Raw genomic sequence first — 17,809 nt, 5'->3', positions numbered from 1 at the left:
GTCGTTTGTTTCCCAACACCGGTCTGTTAAAACATAGGGTACTTACCTTGAGTTAGAGTTTACCAAAGTGAATTGGTTGGTTGTAGTGTATTTTGCATGTGATTTTGAAGTCAGTGTTTGCTTGAGTCACAGTAATTGTTGTCCCTTTGTGTAATCTATGCTACTGCTCATATACTCTTGAGATAAGCCTGGCTGCTCCGCTACTGCTACCACTTTAACATAGTAGTACAAGCTTGTACCAAAGGTAAAACTTGTATTGCCACCTGTAGTCTTAATTGTGTGTAGTGGTCCCTAAGGGCACTGCACTGGATTCTGCCTAACAGGTGGGGACGGAATGGACCTTCCATCACCACCTACTCGGGGACCCCGTTGAAATTGGCTCCTTCCACGCCATGATCGCCAGGGCATCTGAGCTCTGTCCCGAAGAACAGAAGGAGGGCTTCCTCTATCAACGACGGGAGGCCAAGAGGAAGACTGTCCTCTCAGTCCCGTTACTGGACGACATCTGGGTGGAGGGGCTGGCACTCCTGAAGAACCCATCCACGGCTCCTGCTAAGAGAGACCGGTACAAGAAAAAGTACCGGGTCCCGGACTCTGCCCCTATGTGCCTCAGAGCACAGCCGTCCCCGGATTCAGTGGTCTCCGTTGCGGCCAAGAAGAAATTGGCAGGGGCGATGGCCTCAACTTCCACGTCCCCCCCGGGCGGCGATGGGAAGAAGCTGGATGCCATGGGACGACAGGTCATCTCGTCGTCGGCGGCGACGACTATTAAAACGGCCAGTGCCCTCGCGATCGTGGCACGCTACGACAGGGAGCTATGGTTCAAGATCTCTTCCCTCCTGGACCTCCTACCAGACAAGAGGGCTGAGGCCCTGAAAATCCTACAGGAAGGCGAAGTGGCTTCAGATCACACCATTACGGTGGCCACGGACATCGCCGACACCGGTTTTCGCCAGATGGGCAATTGCATTTGCCTTCGCGGTTGGTTCAAGGCCACCGAATTCCGCCAGGACGTGCAGACCAGGGTTCTGGACATGCCCTTCGATGGGAACAACCTGTTCGGCAAGACAGTGGGCGAGTCACTGCAGGCCATCAAGGCGGACACCGAGACCGCTCGAGCCTTGGGCATTTTTCAACAACGACGGCCATCCTTTCGGAACCCTGGACGCAAGCATGGTGCCCCCAAAGGATTTGGCGGCGCTTCCTCGTTGTACCGCCAAGCGGCTCACTCCTCATCGCAGGAAGACTACAGAGGACACGGCAAGACCGGAGGATCCCGTCGGCAAGGCTGCGACGAAACAGGACTAAACCGGCCGTGGTGTCGGGCCCCCACCCGAGCACCCCGGTGGGAGGCCGGCTGGCGAAATTCGTCAGCGTGTGGGAGTCCATCTCCACCGACCGTTGGGTGCTAGATGCCCAGGCCCGCGGGCACACTCTGGAATTTCATAAAAGGTGTCCCCGTATTCCAATCGTGGCCGGGAAGGAAGACCACGTCCCACAACTGCTCATGGAGGTACGAGCGATGCTATGAAAGGGAGACCTAGAACTCGTCCCAAAGAGGCTCTGGGGCTCCGGAGTGTACTCACGGTACTTCCTCGTCCGGAAGAAGACCGGCAGTTGGCGACCCATCCTGGACCTTCGTCGTCTAAACAAGTACATCAAGTCCCAGAAATTCCGGATGGTCACCCTCCAGCACGTGCTGGGACAGCTGGAGGAAGGCGACTTCCTATCGTCGCTGAACTTGGAGAATGCCTACTTCCACATCCCCATCCTAAAAGGACATTGAAAATTCCTACGATTTGTGGTCCAAGGGCGACACTATCAGTTCAAGGCCCTTCTCTTCGGATTGAAGTCTGCGCCCAGGGTGTTCACCAAGTGCTTAGCACCAGTGGCGGCGCGGCTGCGCCTGCAGGGGGATCCACATCACAGCGAAGACCCTCCAACTGCTCACGGATCTGGGATTCTCGATCAACTTTGCGAAATCCCACTTGGTACCGTCGCAAGACGCCCTGTTCCTGGGAGCCAGACTCGACAGTGGCGCGATTGGCTTTGCAGTCGAAGGAAAGGACGAAGGCCATCCTGGGCAAGGTACAATGGCTGGCCAGGGTGAGATCCATCAAGTCCCTACTCGGAATGATGTCCCTGTGCATCTACCTCCTGGCCTATGCAGGCTACAGATGCAACCACCGTAGGAGTTCCTCGACGCCCGTTGGATGCAAGCGGCAGGCAGCTTCGAAGACAGGATCTCACTCAATGAGACTTTCTGCCAAGCGATCCGGTGGTGGGGCACCGGCGCGCATCTAGTGGCGGGCATGGACTTCCAGATCCTGGACATCAGGAGACGGTGACGACAGACACCTACCTGGTGGGATGGGGGGCGCACACCGGAGATCTCCACGCAAGAGGTCTTTGGATCCCGGAGGAGAGGTCGCTACACATCAATCTCCTGGAGCCCCGAGCCGTGTTCTGGGCCCTCAGGTCGTTCCTTCCGTCCCTCAAGGGCAAAGTGGCAAGGGTCTTCACCGACGACACCACCACGATGTTCTTCATCTGGAAGAAGGGGGGCACCAGATCCGCAGCTCTATCCAAGGAAGCGCAGGATCTGTGGCACTGGGCCGTCGCCCAAGGGATGTTCCTGGTACCCTTCCATCTGGCAGGAATAAAGAATACCATCGCCGACTCACTCAGCAGGGTGCTGCGCTCTTGACACGAGTGGGAACTGCGGCAGGATCAAGTAGATCTCCTATTCCGATGATGGGGCAATCCCCAGATCAACCTATTCGCGACGGCGACAAACGCCAATTGCTGGAGGTTCGCCAGCAGGTTTCCCCAGCTGGGGAGCATAGGCGATGCCTTCTCATTCCCCTGGGATGGCCTATTCCTGTATGTGTTTCCCCCCCGTTGCTGTTGCTGCTGCGACTCATCAGTCAACTCAGTCCTGGTGTAGGATGATCCTCGTCGCACCGGCATGGCCGAGCCAGATTTGGTTTCCGGACCTTCTGGACTTGTCAGCGTCCCCCCGGTCAAACTACCGACAGACGCGGATCTTCTCACCAGGGAAGGAGGCGCCATCCTCCATCACGACCCAGGATTGCTGAACCTGCAGGTCTGGCTCCTGCAGCACTAGAGTTCAGAGGGTATGATATCCCGGCGGACTGCAAGGAGGTGCTTGCAAAGGCCAGGGCGCCCTCGACTCTCAAGTGCTATGGACACAAATGAAAGAGGTTCTCTGTCTGGTGCCATGCACAGAAGATTAACCCTCTGCGGAATACGGCCCCTCAAGTGCTGCTGTACTTAATATTGCTGGCCAATATTACCGCTGGCTGGCGCATGCCTCCATCAAGATCAATCTGGTGGCTATCTCCCGCTACACCAGAACTCCGGGGCGGTCATCTCTATGGTCTCATCGCCTGGTGAAGGAGTTCATGAAAGGACTGTTCTGATCGTTCCTGCCGGTGAAGGCTCCGGCCCCGGCGTGGGAGCTCAACGTGGTGCTGACCAGGCTCATGGGGCCGCGATTCGAGCCGCTGCATTCGGCACCGTTGAAGTTCCTGTCGTGGAAGACAGCGTTTCTTGTGGCCATCGCCTCCGCACGACGAGTGGGAGAGATCCAGCCCCTCTCCTGTAAACCTCCATACCTGACATTCCACGAGACGAGGGTGGTGCTGAGGACGCACCCCTCCTTCCTGCCCAAGGTGCCGTCGGTCTTCCATCTCAACGAGCCCTTCGCGTTACTTGTTTTCTTCCAGTTGCCTTCGTCGCTGGATGTGGCTAGAGCGCTGAAGTTCTACGTGGACCGCACAAAGAGTTTTCGGAAGACATCACTGCTGTCCTGTGAACCAAGGGAAAGCCCTCTCGAAGGCTTCCATTTCCAGATGGCTCTCTGGCTGCATTGTGCACTGTCACCGGTTGGCAAACCGACCGTTGCCCGGCCATCCGAGAGCCCATTCAACCAGGGTTATTGCTGCTACCACAGCGTTCCTCTCTGGTGTGCCCCTGCAGGGCTGCTACGTGGAGGTCGACGCACACCTTCACGAGATTCTACTGCGTCCACCAGGATTCCAGGGAGGAGCCCAGAGTCTGCTAGGCAGTGCTGCTTTACCTGTTCGCCTAAAGGTGAGCCTGGTGAGGAGGTAAGAGATGCTTAATGTTGAGTTGTTGAAATGTTTAATGTTGAGCCTTGCCACCTCCCGTGGTTGCGCATGTGTGTACTGCTATGTATTCTTGTATTCAAGAGCATGTGAATCCATGGCAGACCCCATGCTGGAGAAGGAACAAGTTACTTACCTGTAACTGTTCTCCAGCATGGGTCTGGCATGGATTCACATGCGAACCCTCCCGCCTACCCCTCTGCGCTCTTCTCTTGGTCCTACTGCCACTTTACGTGCTACCAAATCTGAAGATGGCTGCCAGAGGAGGGGCCTAGGTAGAGGGCAGTCATTGGCTGGGGGCAGTATGACCCAGAGACCAGTGATTGGTTACTAGTAGAAAGACAGTTCAGAAACGAAACTGAAACTGATTTTTTTTCTTTACTGAGGATTCCCAGCCTGACGGGGAATATTCATGAGCATGTGAATCCATGCCAGACCCAGGCTGGAGAATAACAGTTACAGGTAAGTAACTTGTTCCATATTTCAATATTGTTTACGTGGGTTAAATACTCCTAGATGCCACCAACTACATGTGAGATATCACAAACACCTTTTATAAGACATTGATCAAAATAAAGTGCAAATACAGGGTTCCTCTTCCTGTTTGAGTATACACACAGCTGTGCAATTATCAAAATGTAAATGCAAAATTGTATATGTAATGTGTGTATATATACATGTATACATCTCTATATTAACGATATTGTCTCATCCTATATCGATTTTGAAGATATATCTCCAAAACTCGATATATCGCACAGCCCTAGACTTCATGCCTACCGGGGCCAGGGGAGAAGTGAGGGGAGGATGAGAAGCCCTTCAAATACTGGCTTCTCAAATGTGCTTGCAATCCTGAATCCCAGTATCTCCTTTGGTTTGGGCCCCACTTCCTCCTGCCTTCCTTCCTTTTAATGAAGCCACGTTTCCTGCCCATCTCCTCCATCTTGGGCCCTCTGCGCAGGGTCTTCCTTTCTATCTGACCATCTCTGTTGACAAACTTCCTTTTTATCCAACTTGCGAGGGGCTCTCTCCCATAGGTCCCGTCGCCCCACCCCCTCTTTTTGCCTTTCATCTGTTGACAGCCCTTTGTCAAGTCCAGTGAAGCACTTTGATGTCTCCCTTCCCCCGCACTTGGAGCATTTGTGACACAACTTTTTTTTTTAATGTCTTTTATTTTCAATTTTCCATATCATGATCAATCCATACCACATTCCAAAACATGAAGAAACCTAGGCAATGCGAGCACAAAACGGGAAACAAAATCATCGAAGAATGTGTGCAAATGTCATAGGCCCTCCTCATAAGTTGGACGGTATCCCGACACTAATTGCACCATTGCAGGGAGAGGGGGTGGTAAGTCCCCATTCCCATTGGGTCTACTGGACCCAAGGCGGTTGGGAAGGGCATTATTACCGCCAGAGGCAATAGCTCCAAAAATGGCCTTGAAGCCGCAGCATTCACCTCCAGCTCGGAGCTGGAGATGAATGGTCCGGAACACAGGATTGGGCGGAGCAGTAAATGTGGCAGTAATAGCGGTACCGCTGCATTTTCCTGCTCCAACTGGTGATGAGGCCCATAGTGCTTAGCAGTGCAAAGCCTGTTGTTCCACAATATTATGACGGTAAGCGCGTATTTCTTCTATGAGCAAGTCGCTGGACAATGAGAGAACAAACCTCATTCTCCAGCATTGGATCTTTCATGGATTCACATGCTTAGAAGATTCCCTGTCGTCCCAGTCTGACGACGGGGAATATGCTAAGCATGTGAATCCATGAAAGATACCAATGCTGGAGAAATGGAGTTACAGGTAAGAAACTATTCCCTTCTCCAGCTTCCCCATCCTTCACCGCCATAACCAACTTTCAAGTGTTCCGGCCCACACGAGTTCCGTAGAAGCTGTTGAACCCCGCAGACCCCAAGACACGTTCTGCCCACTGCAGATTTAGCACTTGCTGTGTTTGTAACGTCACTTGGGAAAGGGGGAAGTGGACTAAATAAAAAGAAAACCATTGATCTGTTACTTGTGAATCCTGAGCCTTGGAAAAAGGAAGCCATGATGAGCTGTTCCCTTGTTACCAGGGGTTCTAGTCCCCAAGCCTTCCCACCCACCCCTTACTTCTCATTTCTCTGGGTTACATGTGTTCCTCCGTGAAGAGCTCTTCCGAGCCTGTACTAAAAACCATCTGAGTCTTCCTGATTAAACTCTCCAGAGAGAGGACTAGAATTCTGTGTTTCCAACCGGTTTCCTTGTTTGAAGACGTTAGACTAACTTCCTCTTGTATTCTTTCTGAATTATCCCTAAATCTCCCTACGCCAACTAGTCAATATGTCTACAGGTTTGGTTCATCCTGACCAGGTCTGTTCAGGAACGTGTTTCAGAACAATGTACATAAACTGCCTTTTCTTAAATCCGACTGTTTTCAGACTTTTTCTGGGATGGGAGGGGAGAGAATCTTGCCGTGCAGCAGGAGCCGTGCTCACTAATGATGTAGCACTATTGCACAGAATCTCAGACCGCCCAAGTTGCATGGAACAGAATCTGCGCCCACAATTAGTGTCTCATCACAGTGGGGGGGGGGGTATAGAGCTGTGTTGTTGCCGAGATGCTAATCCTGTTGGCTGATCAGGATCTCAGAACGCCAACTCTGTCCCACTCTCGCAGGACCCGATTCCGCTGTGCATGCTAAAATAGAAAAGTCTTGCTCAATAGAGGAACACCACTTTTCTTAAATCGCCATATTCTGTTGACGTAAGAACATGGTGACACGCTAACCCCCCCACAGTTCTGTCGAGTTCGACCCACTCTCCATTTGACTTAGTAAGGGGCTTCGCCACAGGGCACTGGGTTGGTGTGGCTACTACCCAATGTGCTTCACAGTGAGTTTGGTGAGGAATCTTCTGCTCTGGACCCAGATGCGGTAATGTTCTTTTGTTGAAACAGCGCAACATGAGTAGAGTACCACCAACCCACAAGCCTGAGGACCGCAGAGCGAACCTAGTTTGCACTCGAGAACCTTTCACTCACTACCTGAAATCTACAAATGAGGAGCGACAGACTAGCAAGGCACATTCCCAGATACAGGGTGAAGCCAAGCAGACCGGCAAATAATAAATAAAGCATAAGAGTTCTTCCCCTCAGGAACCTTCACACGGGAGACTGCTGAACACAGCAGAGCAGCAGAAAATGGGCAATAGATGTTGAAGATGCTCGTGCATGCTGCAGCCACTTATGAGACATTGCGATTCCTAATTGAACACAATAGGAGCCATTAAGACCACTCCCTGAAATTGACTAATAATTATATAACAATGGAAATTAAGGCTCCCAACAGGAATAACCAATCTTGGGTGCGGCTTTTATGGAGAAATAACCAATCCTAATCAACCTTAGAAAGTACTTGTGGGCATAAAAGGGGCTGGGAAAATTTAGTCAGTGTCTTGGATCTGAAGGAAGCAGACGTACATGCCGAGGATCCATGGAGACAATGGGAGACTGGAACGGATTCTGCTTAGAGAGAATGTAGGAAAGGTGGAGAGCTTCTATGCCTTGCAAGAGGATACCTGACCAGAAGGGCACTATAGCCTGTTTCCAGTTCTTGGGGTAATGGGAAAGCCAAGACCAAGGATTTTCGATCAGGTCCGTAGCGGATGTGGCTGGTGGCAACAGGCCAAAAGATTATGGACTGCCTGAAAGAAGGAGGGAGAGATACTAATTCCTCAGAACCTCAAGAAGATTCTGAGAAGTACAAGCAACACTGGGTCTGAAGGGAGACTTCCAAAGGGCAAGCTCTATGGAAAGACATTTAGAGAAACAAGGAATCCAGAGAAAGTTCTACCCAGACACCACCTGAGAATCCAGAGAAATGGTCTACCAAGGGATGACCCCATAATCCAGAGAAAAGGACGACCCAGGGACAATTTACAAATCCAGAGAAAAGCTCTACTGATGGACCACATAATCCAGAGATTGGTTTACTGATGGACTAAACGAGAATCAAGAGAAATGATAGACCTAGATACTACCCTAGAATCCGGGAAAAGGTTCTACTGAGGAACCAAATGAGGATCCAAAGAAAAGGTAGATTGAGAGACCACCTGAGAATCTAGAGACATGGTCTACCAAGAGACCACCTAAGAACCCAGATGAATGGTTGACAGAGAGAATCAAGAAGGTCTAGGGAGAGACCTGCAGAGAACCTCAAATTGTTTATGGAAAGACATCATGAGTATCAAGTGAGAGGCATTCAAAGAAACCAAAAGAATCCAAGGTCTGAAGTTTTGGACGGTCCAGGAAGATCCTTCATGGGAATGTTAGTACCTTGGGTGGGGCAATACCTAAGAAGATGCACCTTATGCCGGATTTGAACTTTTGTGTGGACCAGAAACTTGAACGTTTAGATTGGGGCTAGTCAGGGGGGCTAACAGGATTTAGGAAGTATAGGATTTGGCCTTGGTTGGCCCTAGTTTTGGTACTTGTCTGCTTACAATAGGATGGCCGGAAAAGGACAGAGACTCCCCAAGTATAGGGAGAAAACATGCCTTCCCAGGAGAAGTGGGTTACCCTGTCGCACTGTATGTTAGTAGATCCTGGACACTGTTTAATTCGAAACCTACCATTTATGTTAGACTTCCCTTAGTTCCTGTAAGTGTGTGATCCTGCCCTCCCTGTAGAATGCACCTAATAAACGGGTTAATACCGCAAATCACGCCTCTGTCCTCATTTCTGAACACCCTCAAACTTCGAAAGTCTCTCCTGAATTCGGAGGAGCTTGGCTGCCCACCTTTTTTCCTACGTGGAGACATCCCCTCTCTTATTTCTTCCCTTGGTCACTCTTGTTGCCAAACATAGGGGCATGGAAGGGGTGGTACACATTTCTAAGCCCTAGCCTGGTAATCAGCTGAGCTATTTGCAGGATGCAGCATCAGGACACCTTTCTGCTGGGTGTTACAAAGGCCAGGCCATCCTTGGCCACGTGCAAGGGAGAAGTGAGGTTTTATTTATTGGTTAATTGTCGATATCCTGTTCATTGGCAGTCTCGCACACCCACCCATAAGCCACTTCAGCGGATGACATAGGCAGTGGGTTCTCTTGCCAATGTAGAAAGGGTTCTCTTGAGGTGCTTGTACATAGAAGTCCTCTTGTCTGATTCTTTGTTTGCAAAGTTGTCCACCCTGTGCCAAGTGCCACAATACCCAGAAGGATCCTGCCAGGGCCATGTGTCCCTCAAAATCAGACTGTTATTTATCTATTGTGCATTTGTAAGGTGCTTATATATAACAGGAAATTGTGTTTCAAAGCACGCACAGGGCGAACCGGGTGGGGGGGGGCATGGGAACAAAGGCGAAGTAAATAAACAGCTGAACAGGAAAGGGGTGGTCCTCCTACGCCTTTTGAGCATTTGGAACGTGCAAGTGCAGTGAGAGAGAGGGGGTGACTGGGAAGGGGGTAAGTGCTAGGGATTCCATAGAGGGAAGTGCAGAGGAGTCCAGTAAGTGCCTGGCTGGGATCGCTTGGTGCGGGGGATCACCTGCCAAGTGCAGGCCCGTGAGACACAAGCCAGTGGGTGCCAGAAGGCGAGTGGGGGGGGAAGAAGGCCAGGATCTAGGGGGACACATAAGGTTCCAGGTCACCAATCTCGGCGAATGTGGGGTATTAGCACGGTAGTAAGAGGGGGAAGGAGGAGGTGAAGAGGAAGGAAAGTTTTGAGGAGCTTCTGGAATTTGAGGAGATCCGGCTCAAGACGGAGAGGAGGGGGAGGCTGTTCCAGAAGAGGGAGCCAGCTGAGGAGAGAGATCTGCCTCCAGCTTGCTTCTTAGAAAAGCGCCTGGCACGCACAGTGTTGTGTAAGGATGGGGTGTATTTTAGGGCTAGTGAGATACGGTCTCTGGGCTTGAGGCCAAGGATAAGTCTCCCGGCCCTATTCTGGACAAGCTGGAGGGGGTGGAAAGAGGAAGAAGGTAGATTAAGGAAGAGGCTATTGCAATAGAGTACCAGAGCTTGTGGGGGAAAGTGAGGGAAGGAAAGGATACCTCTGAGGAGGTGGAGTTGAAAATGGGCCTGCTTGGCGAGGTCCAAGATATGAGAGAGGAAAGCGAGAGGAGTCGAAGATGACTCTAGGGTTTCTGGCTTCCATCAGAGGGGATGCAGGCAGAGTGAGTAGGGGACTGGTATTATGGGAATGGTCACGTCTTCACTGCATATTTGCCCACAGGGTTGGCACGGGACACGACCATGGGTCGAGTGCAGTGGCTAGATCTATTGTGGATTGCTCCAGAACCTGGGCCTGATCATCCCCATGTAGCCGGGTCTGGTTGCCCCCCTGTGCTACTGCGACAGCCCACACGGAGACCCCCAAGAATGAACAAGATAACCCAAAGCGTCAGAGGAAGATACCCCAGTGGCAACCAGTACAGATATTAGCTCTCAGGGTTGGTCAGGACCCTCCATACTGCTGGAAATGGTTTATGAACCTTGGCCATGCTGCGGAACCTCCCTAAATGCTGGCTAGCCGTACAGTGGCATCATGCCAATAACATCCTCTGACATTGGGCGGGGAAGGCGTTAATCCCACAACAATACCATGAAGAGGTTGTGCTTGCAGTTTCCAGGATCCAGATCCGGCTGATGTAAGGACTTGTTTGCTTTCTTTTAAAACTAATGTCTCAAGCTGGAGAGACTTCTGCCCCTGCCAGTATCCAGGGCGGCCACCTGAGATCAGGACAGATCTATGATTGTGCTGTGCAGGATGCGATCCTGGATGAGATGGGGCACTGCTGTTCAGGGTGATATGATATGGCATTTATAGCGCGCCTATGCACAAGTGCTTCAAGGCGCGAATGGGATACCCGAGATGCTGTAATCATGGAAGACCTCGGGGATGTGGCCTCTAATCCTGGGCGATGTGTCCACAGTGTGCAAGGGCGTTGTAAACACGGTTTTGTGGGAGTACGGCAAGGATACCCCCTCACATACCAGACATTAGAGGATTTGGAAATGTGGGTGTGCATTATTGTAGCCGAGATGTAACGGCGCTCGAACCAGAGACCTATCTTGACTCTGCGCTGATGGGGACAGATTCCTGCTAGTGTGGGAGATGTAAAAAGTGGTGATGTTGCAGCTGCCTCTACCTAGCTGGAGTTGAGCTTATTATTATTATGATTAGGGCATGTTATTGAGCGTGAACCTAGCTTCAAAAAGCATCAGAGCACTTTACAAGACAAATGGGGAAGCACACAGGTAGGGAAGACGAGATGCAAGGGAGTGGGCATCCAACAACAGGGGAGGGTAGACCATTTGGCAGCAAGGGATCTACAAGCAACCAAGGTAGGAAGCTGGGGAGCGGTGATACTCAAGTCTGTTATGTATTCCGTACTGCAGGTGTTGGTGTTTCTCTTAAAGATTGCGGCCGGGGGGAAAGAAGTGTGGCCGGGCAAACTAGCAGTAATTTATTTGGCAGACCACTGCTAAGATGAAGCCAATCTTTCTGCATCCTCAATTGAATCAACAGAAGGCCCCATTTCCACCTATTGGATGAGGACTTACCATGAAGGCGAGGGATAACTTTTAACATGGCCGAGGATCTCCTAGGCGTGGCATATAGATGGATTCTGAATGATGTAGGAGTGCGCACTGTATACAGTGGAAACACATGCCCATGGGGCCACTGTGTAACGGGAAACACTGACTTAAGAGAGAAGTTATGCTCTGGGAGGGCTGGGCAAAAGCAAGGCTGGACCATAGCTAGAAGGAGGAGGCTGGTCCTAGATTCAGAGTGTTACCCATAGTTGCACTGTGGAATGCTGGCTGAGCAGTTCCTTCAAGTGGGAAGAGGGCCCGAGCAGAGCCACAGTACTTGGCACTGCAATAAGACGACTCAACTTGTGGAGTCACATTGGGCAGAGAGAGCCATGCATCTTGAACCCACATGCTGCAAAGAACAGATAAAACAACATCTGTTCTGGATAAAAAGCTGATGCTGGGATCGTAATTACGATTGGATGAGCAGGAGCTAAAAACATCTGCTGGGTAGCTGCCATTATCCAGTGACCAGGAGCTACCACTGGGAAATGAGGAAATCTAACTTTCGCATAAGATGCAAACGTAATCTTTTTGTCCATTATTTATGATCTGTGATGCTTTAAATGTTCTATAGATATGTCCAACTGTATATTTATAAACTGTCCCAAATGCACAGGGTCAAATTCACATGGGTATGTTTATTTGGCATCAGTTGGCCTGGGGAGGCAAACGTAGCTCCTGGTAGATGTTGGTATCAAGCTACCAGCGCCACGATGCCTTCGGTCTGCTGTGCGCTTAACAAATGCGAATGAATAAATACCAGGCTCATCTTGGCTCTAGCCATAAATGTCTCCCAGATCCCCTCAATTTCGAACCCTCTCGGGGCACAGTTGGCGAAGGGTTCCTGGAAGTTGTGCCAATTGTGACCACTTTCAGAGGGTCACAGAAAACTCCTGGAAAACTCCTTAGTTGGCTGATAACTTCAAGGCGCTGCACAGTTGTGATTCCCCAAGAAACGGAAGCCAGACAAGTGGAAAGCGTAGGTTTTATTAAAGGCAGAGATGCCAGCTTTGTTGCTTTACTCTCTTCCAGTGCAGCTTGATAGGGTGGGGTAGATTACATGAAGTATCCTGCATTCAGGAGTACAAATAATCGTTAGTCTTTTCTCACTCGCCACGATCGGGTGGTGCAGCACTGCGAAGAGAGAAAATGGAGAGAAACATTAGATGTTGCAGTGCAGGAATCGAAATTAAGATTCGATAAGCGCAGCAAATAGCAGCTCCAGGGTATCCTGCATTATCAATGGACCAGGAGCTGCCACTGGGGAACGAGGGGCTAGTACAAGGCGTACAGCAAATCTAACTTCCAGATAAGATGCAAACCTATGACTGATGACCCCTTTTCCTTCAAATATCACATAGATGTGTCCTAGTCTTTATAGAATGTCCCAAATGCAGAGAGTTAAGTTTGGTATCAATTGGCCTGTGGTAACCAGGCTTTTCTATGCTACAAGCAGGAGCTAAATAGATCCCAGCTCCTCTCCATTTCGAACCCTACAGTGCCATTGGGTGTGAGGAAAATGTAGGTCTTGAAAAATCTACACAACCACTCGCATAGTAAAGTAGTCTTTAAAAAGGTTGAGTACAGTCTGCATGACACTCTACCTTACTGGCGAATACTGAAATTCTGCGTTGTTTGAAATGTTTGACCTAATTGCAAACAAATTCGAATATGAATTCGGCTTATGGTGACATGCAGCATTTTACATGAAGCGCTGGTAACATTTTTGTCCTGGGAAGAGCAACAGCTGCCAAGGAAGCCCTGACATTTGGGAATGTTGCATCTCCCTCTCGCAGCCCACCAAGAAGAACCAAAGTCTCCCACAAAATAGCCACTGCCATGGTGGAAAAAAAACAGAAAACTGACCTAGTCGTTTCTAGGACCATTGGCTCAGATCTGGCAAGTACGGTATCTCTCATAGCTCAGCAAGAAGAACCACAGTCTTCCCCCAAAATAGCCACTGCCATGGTGGACAAAAACGGAAAACCGACCAGTCGTTTCTAGCACCATCTGCTCAGATCAGAGTTTGCCAGTGAAACTCAGGCAACTGAAATGGAGCTTATGTAAAAATATATTTTCAAATATTCTTCAGCTCTTCTCGGAATCTGGATTTACTTGAATACATTTTCTTTATCATGTTAGTGGCTCTATAAACTATTCCCTGCTTTCTGGTATTTTCTTTTTACATTTTACTCCCAGAATATCTGACTGAAGCCCCCCCACCCCCTACAGGTTCTGGTTGCTTGGCCTACTTTACCTATTGGAAGCCGCTGACTTCATGCTTATCAGTATTTTCGTCTTTTGACAGGGCACTCCCAGAACTTTCGTCCACTCCTCCCGGGCTCTGGTTGCTTGGCATACTTTATCTGCCAGAACCCGCTGACCTCCGGCCTACCTGTATTTTCCTTCTGACATTAAACTCCCAGATCTTATGCCCACTCCTCCCGGGCTGTGGTTGCTTGGCATACTTTACCTGCCAGAATCCGTTGACCTCCCGCCTACCTGTATTTTCGTTTTGACATTAAACTCCCAGATCTTATGCCCACTCCTCCCGGGCTCTGGTTGCTTGGCATACTTTACCTGTCGGAACCCGCTGATTTGCATTTTCCATTTCACAGACTTGCCAGCAGAGGGGTTTGAGGTGTTCTGCCTTCCCAGTGCTCATTTCGTGAGGGATAGGCTCTTGCCTCGTAGGTTCTTCCTTTGGTTGAGGTCACAATCCAGATTCTTCAAGCCTAGTTGAGACCACCATAGTTTCCTCCACCTGCATAAATTAAACAATATCACATTGCACCGTGCCATCATGTGTGTCAATTTTACTGGGTAGCCAATGGCAATTCAAATCTATAGGATCTTTTAAGGTACCCATGCTATTATTTTATAGCCCATTTCTCTTGATAGGAAAGAGATCTCTGTCCTGCAGGTTACACAGACCTTTGCCGCAGCTGCGCTACCCATTTAGCTATCTATGGCTCTGTGAGTCTGTAAGTACAAAAACATGTCTATCCCCATCTTTTTTGTTTTTGAGGTGTGTGTGGTGAACAGGGATTAATAATATCAACAAACGACAACCAACACACACTACCCCCTCCTCCCTTTTCTGATTTCAAATGACTATCTTGCAAATATTTTAGCAGTCAGATCCTCTAATCGCTGCACACGGGACCCAACTGTTTATTATAAAAATCCAAATTGTATTCTTTTTCTGAGATTTATGCATTTCTCCTTTTCGAATTCTTTCAATAAAATAACTTGCAAAACATCCATAATAAAAAGTGCAAACATTTTGTGCAAATGGGTTGTTATTGTGCCTTATGTGCAAAATACAATACAAATGAGCAATTTCGTGCATGTTCACTCATGCTCGCACAGGGAGTGCGATATTCCTCTTAACACATTTGTTTGACCTTCGTGGCTTAAGTGGGGGTGCAATCGTTTATTTAACCCAGTTTGAATTTTCCACAAAATCCCACTTATCTTGGTGTTTTGAGAGAATCTGATATCTATACACCTTCCCTAGAGATTAGTTGTTACTCGATATGAAAACACGGATGTAGTAAAGAACAATGTCGACACCAGAGTGTTTCGAACCTTTTAGAAGAGATACGCTCATCCACAGCGGTCTCTTGGTCATGGATATCTAGGCCTTCGTCAGGACAAGAGTTGTGTGCATTTCTAGATCCAATCTCAAACCCCTGGACTGCGTTGTCAATTCTTAACTTTCTTTTGAGGAGAGCCTTGCATTTTCTTTATTGCTGCACGGTATGTTTCCCTATTGCAGTGATTAGAGCAGGGGTCTCCAACCTTTACATTGGCGTGAGCTACTTTCAGTGGAGGACCAACAGTGGAGAGCTACTTGCGGGCGATCAGGGGTGGGGGATGTTCATAAACATTGGAACTTATACACATTTTTTTTTAGCGGTTCATGTTCTCTTTATAAATGGAGGGAATAACATATGCCTTCAAGATTATGTTAATAAAGTTCAAGCCCTGGTCATTTCCAAAGTGTTGCAGGCTAAATCAGTGCCCGTGTGCAAGACAGTCACATGGACAACGTTTCAGCTTGACACACTTAGGAAACGAGCAGATAGTCACTTGTTCAGGCTATGGCACAGCCGCGCTATAGCAAAATATTCCAAGTGCAGTAATTTTCATTTGCAATTGCGCGCCACTTATTCTTTGGTGCATGTGTCGATTTTGGGCCTGATTCATGGAATATTTGCCCAGTTGAAAGTGAATTTGCACCGCTGACAAGTGACTTTGCACTGCCAACACAAACCCTGATTCATGGAACTGCAGAGATTGTATTTTTGCAGCGCAAAGTCAAGGCAAAGTTATTTTGTACTGCAAAAATGATTATGCGCCGACTTTGCCCGGACTTGCACTGCAAAAATATATTTTGCACGGTGGCAAGAATCATGGTTTGCAGTGCAAATTCACATTGAAACTTGTGCCCTGCTGGTGGGAGACTTCAAATGCTGGGAGACTTCAAAGTGCAGCCACCGCTCATGTCAGCGAAGAGACACAGATGAGTGATAAGAAAGGCAGGTAAAATATGCTTTCTGGAATCTTGAAATGAAATGACAGGTTGACAGCGCTGAGTAGCATCAAAGTGGAATTTCATAAATATGTGAATAATGCCATGCTATGCGCCTGTTCCATAGTATTACGCCAGCAGAAACGTGTGAATCTTTGGGATAACAGAAAGTTGATGGAAAACTTTTAGGATGATAGTAAAAACTCTGAAGGGAGCACATGCCTTATTTGCGAGGAATGAGTTTTGAAGAAAATAGTGAAAATAAAAGAAAAAGTAAAAGTAACTTAAGCGAGCACTCTATCATGTGAGCTAATCATCCTGCTGTTCAAACGTCCGTGACAGCTCCAGAGCTAAAGCACAGTAGACACTTGCTTGGCTGTCCAGGCACACGTAGTGCATAAAGTCGCTTCCCCGTCTGCCGCAGGGGAAATCTCAATCGCAACCTTTTGCCCGAAACAAAATACTCATTACCTTGTTTTCAAAAGTCCAAATGGGGCTTCTGTAATGCAAAATGAGCCCAGGGTCGAAACTGAGGCATCCAGCTATCATGCTGAATGTCTCTGCTTAGCTCTGTGTTTATTTGCAATCATATGAGTTACTATTAGAAACGGCAGGGCTCTGGTGAGGAAGTCCCGAGGGGACTTGCTCGCCCGGGACTTCCTCGCCAGAGCCCTGTCATCTAAAAAAAGCTTACATGGTTGCTAATGAGCCCAGGGTGAGCGGAGACAGTAAGCATCATAGCTAAATGCTCTGTTTCACCCTGGGCTCTCTGCCGAGCGGACCACTCCTCCTCTGATGGCACAAACAGATGTGCACACATGAGAGGAGGGGCCGCAGTAAGGCACACAGATGCACAAAAAAAACAATAAATCACAATCGCCACCTAACCCGACCCACCCGACCTCAAATTCTGCTTCAGGCAGCTTACGTCCACACTTCAAAGCCCCAGGGCAGCTCCAACATGGGGGAAAGAAAATGTGCGCCGGTGCTTTTAAAAGAGAAAGCCCGGGCTAACCAACACAGCACAAAAGGAAACAACTGTGGCCAATGGCAGAACAGCTTGCAGTAGCAAGGAACCTGCTCTGGCCAATCACAGGATGCATTCCATATGCTTACAGATTTGCAGGCCTGTGATTGGTCAGAGCACTCCCTTGCATTTTTTTTTTTCTTTTTGAAAGTCGAACGCGAGGGACTTCAGAGGCTCCAGCGAGCTACCAGTCGCTCGCGATCGACTGTTTGGAGACCCCTGGATTAGAGGATCTCACTGCTACAATATTCGCAAGATAGTCATTTTAAATCAGAAAAGGGAGAAGGGGGGGGGGGGTAGTGTGTGTTGGCTGTTGTTTGTCGGTGTCCTGCAGGCAAAGTGGATTTTTCAAGTAGTTTTCAACCTACAGAGCTGAATCACTAGGATGAGGAGTATGCGCCTTGTAGTTTACCTCTAGATGTGAGCTGCATCTGCGCAACCCACTGAGTGTTCTGAACTCCTTGTCACGCGCTCTCATCCCTCTCCATCACCTCTTTAGGGCATCTACCCTGACT

General features: G+C 49.0%; 1 protein-coding gene and 1 long non-coding RNA gene across 2 annotated transcripts in view; one reads left to right on the top strand and one right to left on the bottom strand.

Moving 5' to 3' along the window:
- Positions 1-17,809, top strand: part of LOC138447824 (TLC domain-containing protein 4-A-like) — a 332,257-nt gene that overhangs the window by 108,562 nt on the left and 205,886 nt on the right. The window lies entirely within an intron of this gene.
- LOC138581986 (uncharacterized) lies at positions 12,683-17,292 on the bottom strand. Its single transcript, XR_011304921.1, has 3 exons — positions 17,170-17,292; positions 14,311-14,494; positions 12,683-12,864 (listed from the first exon to the last, which is right to left on the bottom strand). It is a non-coding gene; the product is annotated as an uncharacterized lncRNA (long non-coding RNA).

Source organism: Ambystoma mexicanum, chromosome 3q (genome assembly GCF_040938575.1).
Source record: "Ambystoma mexicanum isolate Mex_15411 chromosome 3q, UKY_AmexF1_1, whole genome shotgun sequence".
NCBI lineage: Eukaryota > Metazoa > Chordata > Amphibia > Caudata > Ambystomatidae > Ambystoma > Ambystoma mexicanum.
This window is presented reverse-complemented; position numbering and strand designations above follow the sequence as displayed.